The sequence below is a fragment of the Salvelinus namaycush genome, chromosome 27, assembly GCF_016432855.1.
Source record: "Salvelinus namaycush isolate Seneca chromosome 27, SaNama_1.0, whole genome shotgun sequence".
Classification (NCBI taxonomy): domain Eukaryota; kingdom Metazoa; phylum Chordata; class Actinopteri; order Salmoniformes; family Salmonidae; genus Salvelinus; species Salvelinus namaycush.
The window spans coordinates 26,183,780-26,204,060 of NC_052333.1; the positions used below are offsets into that span (position 1 = coordinate 26,183,780).

Below are 20,281 nucleotides of genomic sequence, written 5' to 3' on the forward strand. Positions count from 1 at the left end.
AGTAAGCTTGCCTTGTGCTGCCGACACGGCGCGCATAACAACCCATTTAGTTACCATCATTTCACTGCTTCTTGTCCCCTCCCCTCCAGACATAGACAACAACACACACCTTAATAATAGGGGCGCGCCTTCGACATAGCCGGCGACCAATAACCCGTCTGTCTGGGCTGAGACCAAGGGGATGAGCGCTAGCCGAGGCCCAATCAGCGCTTTTGTGTTGCCTGCCGGTGCCGGGGACTGGTCGCGAGGAGCTACTGCAGCGCTTCAGGATCTGAAAGAGAACCCCGAGCTTGTGGAACCTGAGGGGAAAGTCGAGTCAGGTGAGTCCGAGGATATGGATAAGGCCTAGCTGAGATGGAATATAATTTTTGAAATTGCGGCGGCAGGATTTGGATTCTTTCGGATGGAGTAAACTCTCATTGGGTAGTAATAATCACATCCAAGGTTATGGGGGGCGATTTTTTTTGGGGGGGGGGTGCTGCAAAGACAGACAATACAATAACATGGTTCATATATTGATGCAAGCTGATTTGCAAGCGACCAACAACCAACGGTTGGTTCAAAGTGACTAATCAAGGTCTGGGATCATTTGATAGGCATTTTTTGGATACATGTCGCGCTTTGTCATAAAGGACTCATGTGAAAGAAACAAAAGTTGAGAGCAATATTAAAGATTCGTGCAATGGCAACAAATTCGTTTCATTGTTTAATTTTGCGTCTCTGGGGGTTAACTCAGATTGGCGGAGAAAGCCCTGCGTGTGCCCGGCTGGCTACACAAGCAAAGCATGTGCACACGGTGAAATCCTCTAAATATACACAAATATTGCGCTTTAAAACACCTTGTATGAAGCATATCCGTGTGTAAGACCAATGTAGTGGTAGTTGTAGACACAAGACTAAAGTGGTAGCTTCACAGAGCTGTGTAGATGAGGCTACGGTGCACTGTAGCTGAGGCTGTACAATATTTTTTTTTTTTATCCGAAAATCTATCAGCCATATACGTAAGTGAGGACGTTCTTAAGTTGTTCCATATGCACTCAAATGGCTACCCGACGCATGACATGTAGTAAGACTTGAAATGTAATTCTAACGCAGGGGCAACCACTGATTAGCAGCAGTAGATGAGTTTAGGAAAGAAACGCAGATCAATAGCTAATATGGGCCGGCTATTATTCTCGGTGCGGCAGACAAGTCAATAGTGAGACAGCGCCTAGTTTATTTAGATAGGCAGACTGGGTAGAGTCGAGGCTACCCAACTGGGCCAAGCCTAACTGTCTGATCCTTATGCGGCTTTGGCAACATTTTGGGGAGTCCGTGTGTAGACTTTCTTGCCAGGCATCTGTTGGAATATATATACATTGGTTCCCACTGAGAATAGTTTTAACCCATTTATTAGCCTATCAATGGGATTGCCAAAAGACTTGGATTGAATTCAATTTAAAATATTATACCCTTCCCTCGTTGAATTACTTTCTAAAATGTTATCTGACAACGGGAGCTCAGTGTCTATGTAGGCCTGGCTATAGCCTTCAGTTTACAAAACAATGTAAGGAAAAGTCTGCTGAATTGACGAAGACTAGTTGGAACACAGGAGAGACCATTCGTAAAAGTTCCAAATAAAGCCTATGTCCATAGCCACAGGAATTAGGGGTGCTAAGCACCCCCCTGAATAATCAGAATTGATTTAAAAAAAATGTTATTAATCATACAAAATAATAATGAAAAAAACATATTTTTCACAAAAATAGTGCACTGGGCCTTTTATATATATTATACACGTTTGAAGCATCTCCAGCACAGGGTAAGTGTTTTTCTCTGCTTTGGCAAAAAAGGTAGTTGTATAATTAAGAACAGTATCTTGCAGGATTCAGTAGTTGTAATTGTAAGAGTGGTTGCCCTGTCCCTTTCTCTGTGATTGTCATTATAATGGGATCCAGAACAAACAAACTCTGTCCTCAAACATTTACATCAAAAGGTGCAAAGTTATGGGCAAAGACACAAAACAACCACATCAAATTAAATATGGGAAACAACCACTTTTTGTGCAGTATTAATTTACCATCCTTACAAACCACTTAATGTACATTACTATATTGTAAATAGGCTAGTCATCTAGTTTTGTACCTGTAGACTTTCCATCACCATAAAGAAAAACAATGCACAATATAGTAATTGAGACATCAAGTGGTTTGTAATGAGATGTGGCTCAGTTGGTAGCATGGCACTTGCAACGCTAGGGTTGTGGGTTCGATTCCCACGGGGGACCAGTACGAAAATGTATGCACTCACTAGTGTAAGATGCTCTGGATAAGAGTGTCTACTAAAATGGAAAAGGAATGAATAGATAATTTCAGTTTTCACATAGAAATAAGTTGCATTTGCGAAGTATTTAAAGAAACTGGAAAATGTATATATCAAGCAAGTATTTTTATATTCCACAAGTATTATCAGATTAACTGATTCGTGCAGATAATTATAAGACTCAAGTTACAAATGCTGGTAAATACTAAAATACATCTAGTTTTTAAAAAATCACAAAAGTAGTGCACTGGGCCTTTACTAGTCCTGTGTTAGCAGACCGATATAGACATCTTCAGCGTGGGCAAAAAAAATTGCACCACCCCCAAACTACTTCCCGCGGCTATGCCTATATCTGTTCTATTTTGGGATCTCAACTTCAGAATGACGCAGGGGTACTCGGGCGCAATGAACAAGTTCCTTTTGGAGTTAAAACTCTGAAGCCAAGAGGAAGTATTGTCTTTCAGATCATATATGGAACTAAGACATGCATAACCTACTGTATCTATACCAATCCAAGATATGCAGGAATTAAGGATAAACACGTCTAAACATGGATCCTTCATCATGGGGCTTGTCTGAATATTGTATTTTTGCTTATTTAATGTTCCCTGTCTTTATAGGCCTACAATACTCTTTGAGAAGTATTTCAACCTGTGCTTTTCCACCAGACACTATATTCTACCAAGTAATCCAAAAGTACAGTACTTTCTGAGCCCTGGAAAATCTAGTGCTCAGCTCTCTCTCTCTGTGTCTACCTACCTCTCTATCTCTCTGTATGAATGAAAGTCTGCAGTCTGTGAATGGGACTCCCTGGTGTTGAACACTGTCTAGCAGTATGAATGAATGGTTACGGCACTGCTTTGTCAATGATGGACCATCCATGGCCATGTACTCTAATGTGTATCACTCTACCATCCATACGCTCCTTCCCATATGTGTATGGAGAGACCTGTGGCCCTGATCACGCTCAACTACATGGGGTAGAAGAGGAATCCATAACAAATGTATTTTTGGGGTGGCTGTAGCATATTCTTGAATTCTATTCCTGATATAGAGCATCAATAGTTCATCATCAAGGAGGTTTTACCCAGTTTAGGTAGTATGTGACATACAATGTTATTTATTTATTTGATTTCTTTGCGGTTCTTTAACACAATTGATGTGCTCCAGTACACTGGCACTGCCCGTGAAGGGATTTCACACAGTGTGCACACTTTAATTTCCATGGTGCCTTATCGCTACTGACTGCCTGGTGTAGCAAAGCCCATGAGGCCTCTGTTACTCGTCCTCCTGCATTTCTGATGCGACATTGTGCCAAGATTCAACCCTGAAAAGTTCCTATTGAGACAGATTCAGTTCCACAAAGAAAGGTACGCTATTGCCTTGATAAATGTTCCACTGGTCGGTTTCTGTAGATGTGTATCATCAACGCAATATTTCAGATCGATCACAGATTATGGCTACAGCCAGTCCCTTGGCTCAGTAGAACTTGCCGATTGAATTTTTATCATCCGCTAAAACTATCAGGTTCTGCATCATTCTAATTTTAAGGATAAGCAACCGCTTCCTCTCCTGGGAACAAATCTGTTCCAAATTAACATTGCTTATAAATGAGATTTTATGCCTATATCGGACAAACGGGGCAGTTTTATGTAGGCATTTATCATTTTTGGAGGGAAAGATCACAAAAGCACTCAATGTAGGTGGTCTTGGCCGTGCTTCAGGGTTGTTGACCTTGGTCAAAAGAAAAAAGGGTTGAAAACGGACTGCTGCCCTTTTAAACGCCCCCTTTGTCCCAGACACAACAAAGTGACAGCCTCTAAATAAACGACCAGTGCACCTGCGGTTGAATAACAATAAACCAGGTGCCCTCCACTGATGTGCTTAGGATGCAGTCACAACGACCTCTGATGAAAGGATCATGTTGTGTTGGAGAAGCTTCAATGTTGAATATCCTAATATTGATCTCATGACCTTCAGAGGGAGGGGATTTGTCTCTCATGGTGTGGGGAAAAAATACGGTGTTGATTGCACTCACCCATTGATTCAGACACGTGCTTGTGTTTCAAGAGACCTGTGTGTGTGTGTGTGTGATGACCCTACCACTGAGTTGGCATGTCCAGATTGACTCAATGGCCCTGGGTTGGGCAGGGGACTGATGCTCTCTCTCTCACAGATAAAGCATGTGTGCCTTGACACCAGCTGTTCACATTCCCTGTTGGTTCTATACAAAAGCAGAGTCATGACAACACCATTACCTCAGACTTTCCTATGACAGAGTGTACAGGAAAGCGCTCTGAAAAATATCATGAGTGTACGACTTATTGGTCTGGAGAAGCTATAGTCCGGCAGCTTTCCCACTTAAGTTTTTATCAGAGATGATTTTGAGGGGGTAGGGTACATTTTAAGACCGTAGCCTTTAATGTTTTACTTAAAGGAGGTCAAATTTGCAGTTGAGTCAGTCAGCTTTGGTACCACTATGTTGCTATGTTATTGTCCAGCATTCAAAACTAGGCCTATGTTTTTGAGCTCAAAAATATTTGCAGTGCAAAAGGATTGTCATACCCAACACAGCCTGTGGTAATTTCTGAAAGCTGCTGTGTCCAACAACTCCTTCCTTGTGTTTTCAGTCATGGGAAGAGGGATCCTTAGCACCCCATTAAAATCTATGCTCATTTAGTGGTCCATACTTATTTGAAATTAAGAGATAAACGCTCTCTGTTCGAGGGGAGAGAAATCTGTATAATTAGCTCTTAATCAGGAAAATTTTGTTTATTTAAGAATCCGCCCAAGTGAAACTCCTTTGAGGGGGAGAAGCCTTGTCGGTAGCTGGCACGTGGCGCTAATTGATATGTGTGATGGTAATGAATGCATGTAAAGTGTAACTATAAACAAGGGATTTATCTTGCATAGCAACGTGGGTACAACGGGAGTGTGAAAAAAATTCTTCACAGGCTTGTAATTTGTTTCTGACATGCCCAGGAATAATGTTTTGCAAACGATATCGCAGTTGATTCACATTGCGATTGTGGACATTGCAGCTTGTACAGAAAATGGAGTATTGAGAAGATCACTCTAATGCAGTGTTGGTTTTAGCCATTTTCTCCCTTTCTACGGGTCATGAAAGGTCAGCCCAGCTAATGATGTCCCGTTAATTACATGTATAGTTTGTGTTATGTTTCAACCTATTTAGCCTGTGCTGTTCCTTGAAATAATTGTAATTTAAAAGCAGTCCCGGTCCAAGCCAATGAGTAAGCCTTCAGTTTTAGTGAGAGGCATTCCCAAAGAGGAGTGTTGAGGCATGCATTGGGGGATATCCTTGCTTGTAATGTGGGTTCTGTTCAGTGAAAGTCCTGAATCAAAAATGGGTAGACTAAATGAAATTTCCAGCAGCTGTAGGCTCTACATGCTTACACATATTCATTGGTTTACCAAAATCCGTCATTTTGAATCTGTAGGTGAGAGGGGAAGGTAATTGGCTAGACTTTCCCACAGATATTACACCGGTATTTGGGGTAGCAGGTAGCCTAGTGGTTACAGCGTTGGGCCAGTAACTGAAAGGTTGCTGGATAGAATCCCCGAGCTGACAAGGTAAAAATCCGTCGTTCTGCCTCTGAACAAGGCAGTTAACCTATTGTTCCCCGGTAGGCCGTCATTGTAAATAAGAATTTGTTCTTAACTGACTTCCCTAGTTAAAGGTTTAAATAAATAAATAAAGCATTTTTCATTTATTTTATTACATTGGCCTATTTGTTGTCCATCATAGAAGAAAGTACCTTTTACCACTCACCTTGGAATGCCCCTTCTTTCAATGGGCAAAGCAACCTTAACCAGCAAACTGAGAAGAGTATCAATTTAATGAATTAGCAGCATGGGATGTAATTGGTTTGTGAATGGGTCTCAAGAATGCTTGGTTTTGCGTGTTAAGTGTGTGTGTGTTTTGGTGTCGCATCCTTGTTAACACCTGAATCGGGGTGGCTGTGTTCACTGGGCTTCACGCAAGGCTTATTAAACCCTACGCAGAAACAAACAGCCCAGATGAATGGCTCCCTGCAACTCTTAATTAGCGGGCCTCCCCAACGTTTCGACTCTAAGCTACAGCGGGAAACGCAGCAAAACGCAGTTGTGGTCACCAAGAATCACCAGGTCCCGGCTGACTCATACCCTTTCACACTACCATGCCAACCCGAACCTTGCTGTGCTGGAATATATATTTTGTTTTCCAGTATAGTTCCAGCAAAGATGGTGGATGCGTAACCAAGCCAGCCCAGTACGACTTGGCTCAGATGAGTAGTGTGAACAGGATAGCCTTTAATTGGTTTGATCAGACGAAACTGAGACCTTTTAAATGACTCCTTTCATAAGAACATTTTAGGTCCACAGGGGTCCTATTGCCACCATGTTCTGTTGTGTTGGACCTCTGTGTCAGTGACCAAAAGGTTAAAACACGTAGGGCACCATGATGGCTAATTGGCACCCTTGTTCTGGATGAGTAGTTTGCCACTGTTGGCTTTCACAACATCCCCATTTCTGGGTGTTCCTTGTTGGGTTAATTATGTTTTTTGTTAAGATGAGCTTAAAATGCAAATGAATGGACTGCAAAGGTGGGCTGGGAGGTTGGCATGAAGGGGATGAGTTGGTAAAAGGAACGATAATGAAAGGCTGATGGACTGAGAGAGAAGTGGTGTCTGTGCTTGGTCCATTGATTATTTGCATGACACTCGAGTGAAGATGAGTTGACAGTGGGAAGAAGGCTACAAGAAAATTCTACTTTTACATTGGCATGTATAAAGTACTGCTTAATAGACTTGTAACATCTCCATTTAGGTGAGAAGACCATTATGTACCAATACTCCCTCAGACTTGGTTTGATGAAGAGAGGTGGTGATATGTATGCAGGTTTTGTATGCAGGAACTACTGTATTGGACTCAGACTGAAGTGACACTATAGATTGACATTAGTAACTCACTTCCCACCTGTCAATGCAAAGATGGTTCCCCTCTTATAGCACTTCCCAGATCCACCAGGCAGTAACTTCTCAGATTTTCTCAAGGTTTATTGTGCAGCTGCAGTGCTACACTACTGTAGCTCTCCTTTTGTTGCACTGTGTACATTTCACATCTGAAAAAAGTCCTTTTGAAAATTGCTTAGACAGGAAATCACTGTTACGCCCTACAAAAACAAAATGATTTCAGTTTTATGTTGTGCCACGTCTTGTTAAATGAAGTGAATTTAATTGTCACCTAACACAATGTTTTTTTTTGTTGTTTTTTTCCCCCAAAATATGCCATTCACACATCACACCACTTTGACCCTGTGACCTTTTGTAGAACGTGTATCCTGTCACGGCTTTGCTCTTTTGACCTTTTTTCCCTGTGTTGAACTCTGTGTCCCATGTTCCCAGGGGGACGTGTCCTGGCTGTCATGTATCCCTTATCGTCACCCAAACACTGTCCCCTTCATTTACTGTATCAGTAGTGATGTCTATGCTGTTACGATTCAGCCGGAGATGAAAAGTAGTGTTAACAGAACTGGTTGGTAAACACTGAACGCAAGTTCAGTCTAGTTATAGTTGAATTTCTTTGCTCTCGCTGTCTTAGTTCTCTACACTACGGTCAGTAGGTGAAGGAGAATCTTGCACTCCGTTTTTCTGTCAATAACTGTGCTGTTATCAATGGCGTCCATCTTGGACTCTCCTTCAGGACATCGTTTCTCAACGTATGTGTTTGATTCCAGCACCACTTGATTCAACTAATCAGTCCAGCCTTTGATTTGTTGAATCCGGTGTGTTGAAATGGAACAAATATCTGCAATGGTTGGGGGTCCCCGAGGGCTATGTCCTAGTCGTCTTCACCCACAGCCCTCTCCTTCCCTCTCTCATATGAACATGTTTATGCACTGGAACAGATTGCTATTCTACCCATTGAGATATTTCCTCATCCGTGTCCTTTATGGCAGCGTCAGCCCACCATGATTAGAAAACTACGGTTTACCTTCTGCAATAGGGCACCTTTGTGTCGCTGTGGCCAGACCTCAAATGTATTTCGTTCGTACAGTTAGTGGCGTCAGCCCACATAAGGCATCGGAAACGAGCAAGATGTTTTCATATGCTCTGTCTTTGTAGCTTCCTTCTCTCTTCCTTCCTGTAACCTATTTTCACCTGGCCCTGTATAGTGGGATCTTGTGTTGTCCTTTGTGTATGTGTGTGAGTGTATACGTACGTACCCATTACTCTTGGGTTGAGACAAGTGACTCTGCTGACGCTATCTCCTCTTGATGAAGCATCCCTCCCGTAAGAGTGTCAGTTGTGTGATTCAAGGGATTAGTGCTCACAGGGTTTAATGTAGAAAATCAGTCTGTGTGCGTCTGTGTTGATGTCTTCACTGTACCTATTATTCTCTGCTCTCCTCTCATTTCGTGGAAGACATCGATACCCTCACTGCCCCATTCAACCCCATTTTACAAATCTCCCAGCTACCTCAGTCTCTCCAGATGGCCAAAGTTCCAGCATTCCCACCCCCCCCCTTTTTTTTGTTTAAACAACGAATGCCCCACCCTGTGGTCTGAAGTTCCGCAATGATCCCATTTTGTCAAGGTGCCAGGTTTTAGAATCAACGTCTCACAAGAAGTAGATTTTCCTCTTCTGCCCTGAAAGCACAGGGGCTTCATTGCCCCTCCCCCACCCCCTCTCTCCCTCCCTCCCTCGGACTTTTTCTCTCTCCCTGTCTTCGTGTGACGTCCTGACCACTAACGGCTACATATTAAGAGATAATTCCATACCCTGAGGTTACAAACCGGCTTAGACTAGCTCTCTCACGTTTTTGACTGTGCTGGGTACTCTGGGTAATAAAAAAAGAAAAGTGAACAGAATTGTGACTTTTTTTTAAAGGAACAGGAGACATTTATGCCAAGAGTGACATTAAGTTAGGGTACTGTGTCTGAGAAACACAGGCACATCCACAAATACAAATGGTGGATGGAGTAGACTACAGATTCTCATCGCAAAATGTGGTAATCGTAGGGATAACCACACATTCTCAATGAACGAAACTCAATTCATTCGAGTAGACTTGTTTTCATGGTGAACCAATGACTTGGGATGGTTTCTGATGCCCTCTTAAAATGCACTTATCTTTTGTTCTACCCTTGCCTCTCCAATTCCTCCTTGAGGAGGCAGAGTACCTCAAAAAACAGTGTCACCAGTCATTGTTATGTAGTTACATTACGGTAAGGTAGGTCAGGGAAAATCCAGTCTCAATGAAAATCGTAATTAGTTAATCTGTATGCTAACCTACTGTATATGCCACAGTGCTGTATGTCAGCATGCCCACTTAAAGTGAAATGGTTCCATGCTTGATATGCACACAAAATCATAATCTATAAAAGCACAACGTCATGTCCATATGACCAACACTCAAAAATGAAACTCATTGGTCTGAGTAGACCGGAAAACAGCATGATATTTCAGTAGAAACATAGCTGGAGTATCAATGTTTTTCAAAAAACACATTTTATGTTAGATAATATTTATAATTTATCAGCTAAATATTCACACCTCAGTACCCAATGGTTTTCTCATTTGAGTGAATCATGGTTTTCCAGGAAGTGCTGAATATAAGATGGGTTCCATTGAAATGAATGGAATGAATTCCCATTCAGGTTCAATTAAATTAATGAAATGAGTTTACGCTCAAATTCAATGTAGAGACGTTACTGGAACTGGAGGTACTGTAACCAATTTCATTTCGATCCCAGTGTATAGGTATGTGTCCAATCTGTTTGTTGTATTATGGAATATGGTGTTTAGGATAAGTTTGATTTTGTTTCTTTCTTTTTTTAGCATTCGTACTACCCCAAGCACTGAATATCCCACACCGGTCCAGAACCCATCTGATCTTTGTGACCATGGGTTATGTCATTTATGTCTTTCCCAAATGAAACATGGGAAACTAGCCTATGCCGTAGGGCCTCAGATGAGCTAGATTTGTTCTCAGCTATGTAACCTAAACTTATTGGGTCCTGGACCAATTTGGTCTGTGATTGGTAACCATGATGACCCATTGGGTTCTTGTCCGTTACCGCCCGTATGGTAGTCTCCAAAAACCCAGACGGTAAGGCAGCCCTGCCGTCTGTTGGGGACTTATTGGAATTAAATCCTGGGTTGTGTTCATTTGGCACCAACTGGAAGAAAACTGACTGAACTGAAGGGAGGGACAACATGGACTTGTCCAGTAAGAAACGCACATTTTTGTGTTGCAAAAATATTCTCTAAATAGTTTAAAACTGATGAACACAGCCCTAGTTGAAGATTCATTCCTTTTCTTGATAATGCTGCTACTGCTTGCTGCTCACCACTGATGGTCCCTCAAGGCCACTGTCGAGCTCCGCCATGTCAGCTACCTCGGGGCTCGCGTTTGTGCGCTCGACTCTTTGTCTCCAAACTTCACACCCCCACACACTTCCTCCACTCTGCCCCCTGCCACTGCCCACCCCTCTTCACCACCACCCTCCTCCTTCCTAGCCGCCCCTCTCTCCCTCCCTCAGGCGACAGCAGAACAGGAATTGATTAGTGGCACGGCTTAAAAATAGAAGGGGGTCGGTTGTCATGGCGATGACCACAATGAGCTGTTGTCTTGTTTAATGAAGACCAGGGGTGTGTTTTAAGTATTGTGGCTGAGCAGGGGTAGTGCGAGCGGGAGGAGAGACGTAGGTGTGTATCGATGCGGGTGTGTTTGCTGCCTGAAGGAGAGATGTGCGTTTGGTGTTCAGTAGATGAGGGAGACTTGCTCTTATTTTATGTTAGTGTGCAGGTGTGCACATATATGTTTGTACAGTTGAAGTCGGAAGTTTACATACTCCTTAGCCAAATGAATTTAAACTCAGTTTTTCACAATTCCTGACATTTAATCCTAGTAAAAATTGCCTGTCTTAGGTCAGTTAGGATCACCATTTCATTTTAAGAATGTGAAATGTCAGAATAATAGTAGAGAGAATGATTTATTTCAGCTTTTATTTCATTCATCACATTCCCAGTGGGTCAGAGGTTTACGTACACTCAATTCGTATTTGGTAGCATTGCCTTTAAATTGTTTAACTTGGGTGAAACGTTTTGGGTAGCCTTCCACAACCTTCCCACAATAAGTTGGGTGAATTCTGGCCCGTTCCTCCTGACAGAGCTGGTGTAACTGAGTCAGGTTTGTAGCCCTCCTTGCTCGCACACATTTTTTCAGTTTTGCCCACAAATGTTCTATAGGATTTAGGTCAGGGCTTTGTGATGGCCACTCCAATACCTTGACTTTGTTGTCGTTAAGCCATTTTGCAACAACTTTGGAAGTATGCTTGGGGGGTCATTGTCCATTTGGAAGACCCATTTGCGACCAAGCTTTAACTTCCTGACTGATGTCTTGTAATGTTGCTTCAATATATCCACATACTTTTCCTTTCCTCATGATGCCATCTATTTTGTGAAGTGCACCAGTCCCTCCTGCAGCAAAGCACCCCCACAACATGATGCTGCCACCCCGGTGTTTCACGGTTGGGCTGATGTTCTTCGGCTTGCAAGCATCCCCCCTTTTCCTCCAAACATAACAATGGTCATTATGGCCAAACAGTTCCCTTTTTGTTTCATCAGACCAGAGGACATGTCTCTAAAAAGTACGATCTTTCTCCCCATGTGCAGTTGCAAACTGTAGTCTGGCTTTTTTATGGAGCAGTGGCTTCTTCCTTGCTGAGCGGCCTTTCAGGTTATGTCGATATAGGACTCGTTTTACTGTGGATATAGATACTTTTGTACCTGTTTCCTCCAGCATCTTCACAAGGTCCTTTGCTGCTGTTCTGGGATGGATTTGCACTTTTCGCACCAAAGTACGTTCATCTCTAGGAGACAGAACGCGTCTCCTTCCTGAGCGGTATGACGGCTGCATGGTCCCATGGTGTTTATACTTGCGTACTATTGTTTGTACAGATGAACGTGGTACCTTCAGACGTTTGGAAATTGCTCCCAAGGATGAACCAGACTTGTGGAGGTCTACAATTATTTTTCTGAGGTCTTGGCTGATTTCTTTTGATTTTCCCATGATATCAAGCAAAGAGGCACTGAGTTTGAAAGTAGGCCTTGAAATACATCCACAGGTATACCTCAAATTGACTCAAATGATGTCAATTAGCCTATCAGAAGCTTCTAAAGCCATGACATAATTTTCTGGAATTTTCTAAGCTTTTTAAAGGCACAGTCAACTTAGTGTATGTATGTAAACTTCTGACCCACTGGAATTGTGATACAGTGAAATAATCGGTCTGTAAACAATTGTTGGAAAATTACTTGTGTCATGCACACAGTAGATGTCCTACGTGACTTGCCAAAACTATAGTTTGGTAACAAGAAATTTGTGGAGTGGTTGAAAAATGAGGTTTAATGACTCCAACCTAAGTGTATGTAAACTTCTGACATCATCTGTATTTATTTGGAAGTCCCCCCCCCCCCCCCCCCCCCCATGCCAATTTTACGTGGATGTTGTTGCTTCTGAGATGTGAGACTGATTTTCTCTGTCACAGTCTAAACCTTGATAGGCTTACTCAACCTGAGGGTGAACAAAAACCACCAATATGAAATGAGATGTTGTAAGTCTGTCAACATCTCACAGTTGCAGTGCTTACTATTGACTTTGAACCCACATCCTCTTATCCATAACTCCTGAGCAGTTCAAGCCAACCAATTACAACTCTGTTGCCATGGGCGCAATCTGCCTAATTGGCCTCATTAGTGTCAGAAACTAGCCGTATGCAAATTCTGGTCATATTCCCAGCAGCGCCCCATCTGAGTAATATACGTTGCCAGTGTGTGGGTTGATCAGGATATAGGTCCAATTAGTACATTAACCAATGAGCTTAGCAGCTGCCTCCTGCCCAGACCTCCCATTGGCTTTAAAAAATAGCTGTGCCTTGTTTTTTTGCTTTTCCCAGACATAACTTTATCAGCACAACAATTGTGATACGGTTGACCTCAAATTCCCTTTCTAACAACAAAAATGTGTTACTGATCAGTCCTAGGCTATAGTAACATATATCTACATTTGTGCGAAAAGAGCACAATAATTGTGAGCTATGGACTGCCACCTTTTGTCTGACTAATGTGAACTTTACTTGTGATCGGTGTCTACCAAACTCCCAGCACTGATGGTCTTTCCAGAAAATATGTATTTGACATTTTTAGATTTTATTGTGTTGATGAATTGATTGTATATTTATTTGTAAATGGGATCAAATAATTCAGCATTAGCTGCTATTGATACCATGTAATGTTGCTTCATTGAAAAAATGTATGAACTATTCTCTCTATCTTGTAGCTCAATCAATTGGCCCACTTACCATCACCAGTTTGTTTTTCTATGTAGTTGCACAACGTTTAGTGCAAAAGCCAAGCTAACAGTATACCTCCCAACAACTCGTAAAGCTAATTGGCTCATTGTTCCAATTCTCTGCCCTGCCTTAGTGTGCCAGTGAATTTGTCAATAATCCGTTTTAACAGATTTGGTGACTAATAAAATGGGCTCGTCTACACATCCCCTCCATTTTCTTGAACGATGGGATTTAGACGTTCTCGCTGTATGCTTCCACTGTTTTCTGCTTACAACATTTGCATAGCCAGGTAGTTTTCCAACCTGCATCAAGGTTTATTCCAATCGTAAGACCAATACTAATCAAGGTATAGATTTCCATCAACTAGATTACTGTTTTTTATTTTTATGAACTCATCAATCAATGTTGATTTTTGGGGTACTAAGCCTGGAAACCAATATAAGGTTATATAATTACTAAGGAATGGGTATGGAGCTCTTGTAGGAAACCTCTGTAGAAACCAAGCTTTGGCCCCAAATGAACCCACATCTCTGGCATTTTGGTGCTGCTCACCATTTGGTAAGCTCATGTTCCCCTATAATGCATTTTCCTTAACTATAAGCACTATAAAAGAAAAAAGATGGCTCATCTGCAAATGCTATTACACCGAAGAGATCTTATCGAGTGAAATGGAGGGAAAGGTGGAAACAGGACCTCTGCAACCCCAGCGTTTCTGACCTGTATGGTGTTTTGTCTCCTGCAATACGTCGCCTGCGCCGTTACGAGGTGCATGAATGGCTGCAGCATGAGATCATGAAACCAGTGTCTGCTACTGAAGTAATATTTCTGCTTTATGTGCCCTTGGGGATGTCGCACTCTCGCCTGGTGCGTTGTCGCCTGTGTAAGCGAGTTCACAGTGTCTGTGCCCTGCTGTGCAGAGCCCCATCGGACTGCTCTCCTAATCACAAAGGATTGGCTGTTTGTCGTGACGACCTTCAACCCCGAGCAGGGCAGCTCAACTGCCTTAAATCTGGACTTTGTCTCCATTGTGCAGAAATGTGGGTCTGCCGCCGAATGTTAATCATAAATATCCCTCAGGAGTTCAGAGCATACAGCTACGCTAATGAAAATAGGCCCTTATCTGATCCGTTGATACTAGGGTCGCAAACGGCCTGTGGAATTCAGAAGAACTCAAAATCTGAGGATGCGTGAGGGATACTCGGGGGGGGGGGTTACAGCCAATTTAAACACCAGTCACGTGTATGAAGCTATTTTCAGCAACCAAAATCCTATGACAAATGATATGACCTCCACATGATGTCATTATTCCAATAGCATTATTGCCATGTTCAACTGGTTAATAAATGTTCACCAGTTCGTGAAAGGTTCATAGGATTTCTCTCAGAAATCCATTAATCACAATGGAAAGCCAGTATTTCTATTTTCCGTGCTATTCCTCAGACAGTTTATATTTATCTGTGGTACAAGCACACCAACCTATGTCTATAGTTACCCTATCCTGCTTTGGAACTGGGAATGTGGAACTGGAGATTAGTCAGCCATCAATGGCCATGGGCGCTGAGCTCAAATTAAAGATGTCTGCCCTATAGCCTTAGAGAAGCTGACTCATGCCAACACTTACCTTTTCACTTCACCAACCATTATCTTAAACAAATAGGTGCCTATTCCTCATCCGCATGAACTTCCATGAAACACTATAATACAACTTTGAATGAAGTTTGTTAATTATGCAAGCTAGTTAATCAATTAGACTCCTTTTTAATTTCAGCATATGTACGTAGTCGTGGCACTATCCCTCCAAACCACATACAAGGCCAAGGGGGAAAGCAGGACTGGATTGTGCGTTTCCAGAAAGGTCCCAGAGCCCAGCAGCCACCCCGCATTCCCAGAGACTTGCAATGCTCACCCTGTCTGACCCTGTGACAAGGCCAGGCTTTTATAACTCCTAACTGGGTCACAGCCCAAAGCTTTGTGATACTATACCACAAATTACATACATTACTTAGAACACCATACATAAGTGACTTATAAGGCCATGGTGATAACTGTGATGATGATACAGATGATTTGTAATGACAAATATGTTGACTCGATTAGGGATTCAGCCCCAGAGCATTTCACAAGGGTGAGTGTCCACTTGTGTTATGGTGATGGCGGCCATTTTGTGTGCCTGCAATGCTCGCTCGGCATCAGATGCGGTGAAGAGGAAAAGGATTAATCGAGCCAATTGAGCTGGTGGGTGATCAGACAAGCTGGATGGGTAGAGCCAGAGATTTTTTGGGAGTTTGGCCAGGATCACAGGATGGAGATGAGGGGGCAGGGTGGTGATGGCGAACCCCCCCCCCCCCCCCCCCCCCCACTGCGCCTCTGCGATAAGCACCCCTACCATCAGACGAACGTAACGGTTAATAAATATATATATATTAGAAAAAGAGGATGCTCTCAGTCTTGTGTGAAGAATTTCTTTCTGCTCTTTTTCTCCCTCTCTCTAGCCCTGGGTGAAAGATGCAGTGCCACCAGCGTTTTGGGTTGGGGAAGGTGGGGTGCAGGAGTTGCGTCAGCCAAATGAATTGGCATGATGCAGATCATGGTGAAATGAGCTGCGGATTCCACCGTATTGTTGCAAATGGCCTTATTACTGTTGTACCCCACCATCTGGAATTTGGCCTGTTTGGTAAACTCCAAACCAGTTATGTCTAGCAGCATAGGACGATTGATTGTGTGGACATTTTGACGTTAAGGTGTCTGGAGGTGTTGGATTCTTGGGGTGCAAAAAAAGGGGGACATTTTGCTGTGTGTGTGTGCTCTGATCTGATCGACAGGCAGCAGTTGTGTGTACATAAAGAAAATGGTGTGTGTCGGTGGGTGGATGGGGGGGGGAATTAGCGGTTGGCATTATGACAGGGTAGCGTGTCAAGAGAGCATTTTTGTATTTTTTTTCTGCTCGATCTTCCTCTGTCCTCGCCCCCACCCTCACACCTATCTCTTCCTCACACAGCATCCCCCACCACGCACACACACTTCTTTAGATGGGGGTAGTGTAATGTAAATGCATTAATAAAAAACAAAGCCCTCCGCTGTCAGTACCTTCGAGGGCCCCCAGAAAGTAAGCATGTGTGTTTATTTTTACAACGAGGGGGGAGAGATGGGGGGGGGGGGCAATACTTCTATTTTTTGGGGAGGGGGGGTGCAGGAGAAGGGAGGAGTCACTTATGCACACTTCTTTGTGGTGTGGCACAGCTGTAGTAGAATGCTGGAGAGGGGAAGACGAGGGTTGAGCATGGATGAGGGGGGGTTACAAAAGAGTGCCTTATGTTGGAATGGTCTGTTATGTTCCAGTGTGACACATTTTTGGGGTAGGATGCCTCAACTGGCAGCTTCATTAAATAGTACCCGCAAAACACCAGTCTCAACTAGAGGTCGACCGATTAATCGGATTGGCTGATTTAATTTTGGCCAATTTCAAGTTTTCATAACAATCGGAAATCGGTATTTTTGGACACCGATTTGGCCGAATATTTTTTTATTAGTTTTTTTTTTTTTTTACACCTTTATTTAATCTTTATTTAACTAGGGTTAACTGCCTCGTTCAGGGGCAGAACAACAGATTTTTACCTTGTCAGCTCGGGCGATTCAATCTTGCAACTTTACAGTTAACTAGTCCAACGCTCTAACCACCTGATTACATTGCACTCCACGAGGAGCCTGCCTGTTACGCGAATGCAGTAGAAGCCAAGGTAAGTTGCTAGCTAGCATTAAATCACAATCACTAGTTAACTACACATGGTTGATGATATTACTAGTTTATCTAGCGTGTCCTGCGTTGCATATAATCGATGCAGTGCGTATCGTTGCTCAAATGTGTACCTAACCATAAACATCAATGCCTTTCTTAAAATCAATACACAGAAGTATATATTTTTAAACCTGCATATTTAGCTAAAAGAAATCCAGGTTAGCAGGCAATATTAACCAGGTGAAATTGTGTCACTTCTCTTGCGTTCATTGCACGCATAGTCAGTGTATATGCAACAGTTTGGGCCGCCTAATTTGCCAGAATTTTACGTAATTATGACATAACATTGAAGGTTGTGCAATGTGACAGGAATATTTAGACTTATGGATGCCACCCGTTAGATAAAATACGTAACAGTTCCGTATTTCACTGAAAGAATAAACGTTTTATTTTCGAGATGATAGTTTCCGGATTTGACCATATTAATGACCTAAGGCTCGTATTTCTGTTTGTTATTATGTTATAATTAAGTGTATGATTTGATAGAGCAGTCTGACTGAGCGGTGGTAGGCAGCAGCAGGCTCGTAAGCATTCATTCAAACAGCACTTTCCTGCGTTTAGCCTGAAGCTCTTCGCTGTGCTTCAAGCCTATCAACTCCTGAGATTAGGCTGGTGTAACCGATGTGAAATGGCTAGCTAGTTAGCGGAGTGTGCGCCAATAGCGTTTCAAACATAGCGTTTCAGAACATCCAATAGTCAAAGGTTAATGAAATACAAATGTTATAGAGAGAAATAGTCCTATAATTCCTATAATAACTACAACCTAAAACTTCTTAACTGCGAATATTGAAGAACTGGGAATATTGAACCAACAGCTTTCTAATGTTCTGAGCAAGGAACTTAAACGTTAGCTTTTTTACATGGCACATATTGCACTTTTACTTTCTTCTCCAACACTTTGTTTTTGCATTATTTAAACCAAATTGAACATGTTTTATTATTTATTTGAGGCTAAATTGATTTTATTGATGTATTATATTAAGTTAAAATTAGTGTTCATTCAGTATTGTTGTAATTGTCATCATTACAAATAAATTTTTAAAAAATGGCCGATTTTAATCGGTATCGGCTTTTTATGGTCCTCCAATAATCGGTATCGGCTTTTTATGGTCCTCCAATAATCGGTATCGGCGTTGAAAAATCATAATCGGTCGACCTCTAGTCTCAACGTCAACAGTGAAGAGGTGACTCCGGGATGCTGTGTCCAGTGTCTGTGTTCTTTTGCCCATCTTAATCTATACTTTTTATTGGCCAGTCTGAGATATGGCTTTTTCTTTGCAACTCTGTCTAGAAGGACAGCATCCTGGAATCGCCTCTTCACTGTTGACGTTGAGACTGGTATTTGCGGGTACTATTTAGTGAAGCTGCCAGTTGAGGACTTGTGAGGCGTCTATTTCTCAAACTAGACACTCTAATGTACGTGTCCTCTTGCTCAGTTGTGCACCGGGGCCTCCCACTCCTCTTTCTATTCTGGTTAGAGGCAGTTTGCGTTGTTCTGTGAAGGGAGTAGTACACAGCATTGTACGAGATCTTCAGTTTCTTAGCAATTTCTCGCATGAAATAGCCTTCATTTCTCAGAACAAGAATAGACTGACGAGTTTCAGAAGAAAGTTCTTTGTTTCTGGCCATTTTGAGCCTGTAATCGAACCCACAAATGCTGATGCTCCAGATACTCAACTAGTCTAAAGAAGGCCAGTTGTATTGCTTCTTTTATCAGCACACAGTTTTCAGCTGTGCTAACATAATTGCAAAAGGGTTTTCTAATGATCAATTAGCCTTTTAAAATTATAAACTTGGATTAGCTAACGCAACATGCTATTGGAACACAGGAGTGATGGTTGCTGATAATGGGCCTCTGTACGCCTATGTAGATATTCCATAAAAAAAATCTGCCATTTCCAGCTACAATAGTCATTTACAACATTAACAATGTCTACACTGTATTCCTGATCAATTTGATGTTATTTTAATGGACAAAAAATTTGCTTTTCTTTCAAAAACAAGGACATTTTTAAGTGACCCCATACTTTTGAGCGGTTGTGTGTGTGTGTGTGTGTGTGTGGTGAGGTGAGGAACTCTGCCCAGAGAGGGGGGGTGGGGTAAATGAAAAATGGCGATTTGGGGTAAAGGGGGATGATGTTCTTGTCTCAAATTCTCTCCTCCCTCTCGCACAGTCTTTCTTTCTTTTTCGTTTCCCTTAGCTGCTGCTGCGTTGGCTGGCAAAGTGCCCAAAGCCGTGAGTCTGTCACGGAATGCGCGTGTGCAGGTTTCTGTGAAAGGAGGGAGGGGTGGGCGTTTAGGCGGAGGGATAAGGGGGAGAGTGGTTGGGGAGAAAGAGTCTGGTTTGTGTAGCAGCTGACTGAAACAGCCATTATATTATGTAAAGGCAGACGGGGGAACAGTGGGGGCAAGACTGACGCGCACCACAGAAGCCGCACTGATTGGCTCGGCCAGTGCCATTGTTGGCCATGCGCGTGCTTGTGTTTTTTTTCTGTCTCTCATTAGAGGTGGGTGGCTTGGCATGGAGGTTGCAAGGGTGTTTATACATGAAATGGAGACTGTGATTCACATCATGCCTTTTGAGGCATCCAAAATGAAACGAGGCGAATGTGCACTCGCATTGCCCCGACACTCCCTGAGTCCTTATTATTGAGGAGGGGATATTACGTTATCGTAAAAGATTCCTCACTTCTTTTTTTTTTTAAAGAGAACGCTTCAGATCTGGAGATGATAATATTGAGATGTAACAGAATGACAGGCTGAATGGATTTAATGGTGCCAGCCAAAAGAATAAGATAATGCTATAGATGAGGGGGAATTATAGA

The 20,281-nt window shown here is 42.5% G+C and overlaps 1 protein-coding gene across 1 annotated transcript in view; it reads left to right on the forward strand.

The window, feature by feature from the left end:
• The first annotated feature begins 224 nt into the window (after positions 1-224).
• The window catches only part of LOC120022769 (transcriptional repressor p66-beta-like), a 49,251-nt gene continuing 29,194 nt past the window's right edge, over positions 225-20,281 (forward strand). The window contains exon 1 of the mRNA XM_038966763.1: positions 225-320. The gene's annotated coding sequence lies outside the window, so the exon portion shown is untranslated. The remainder of the gene's footprint in view (positions 321-20,281) is intronic.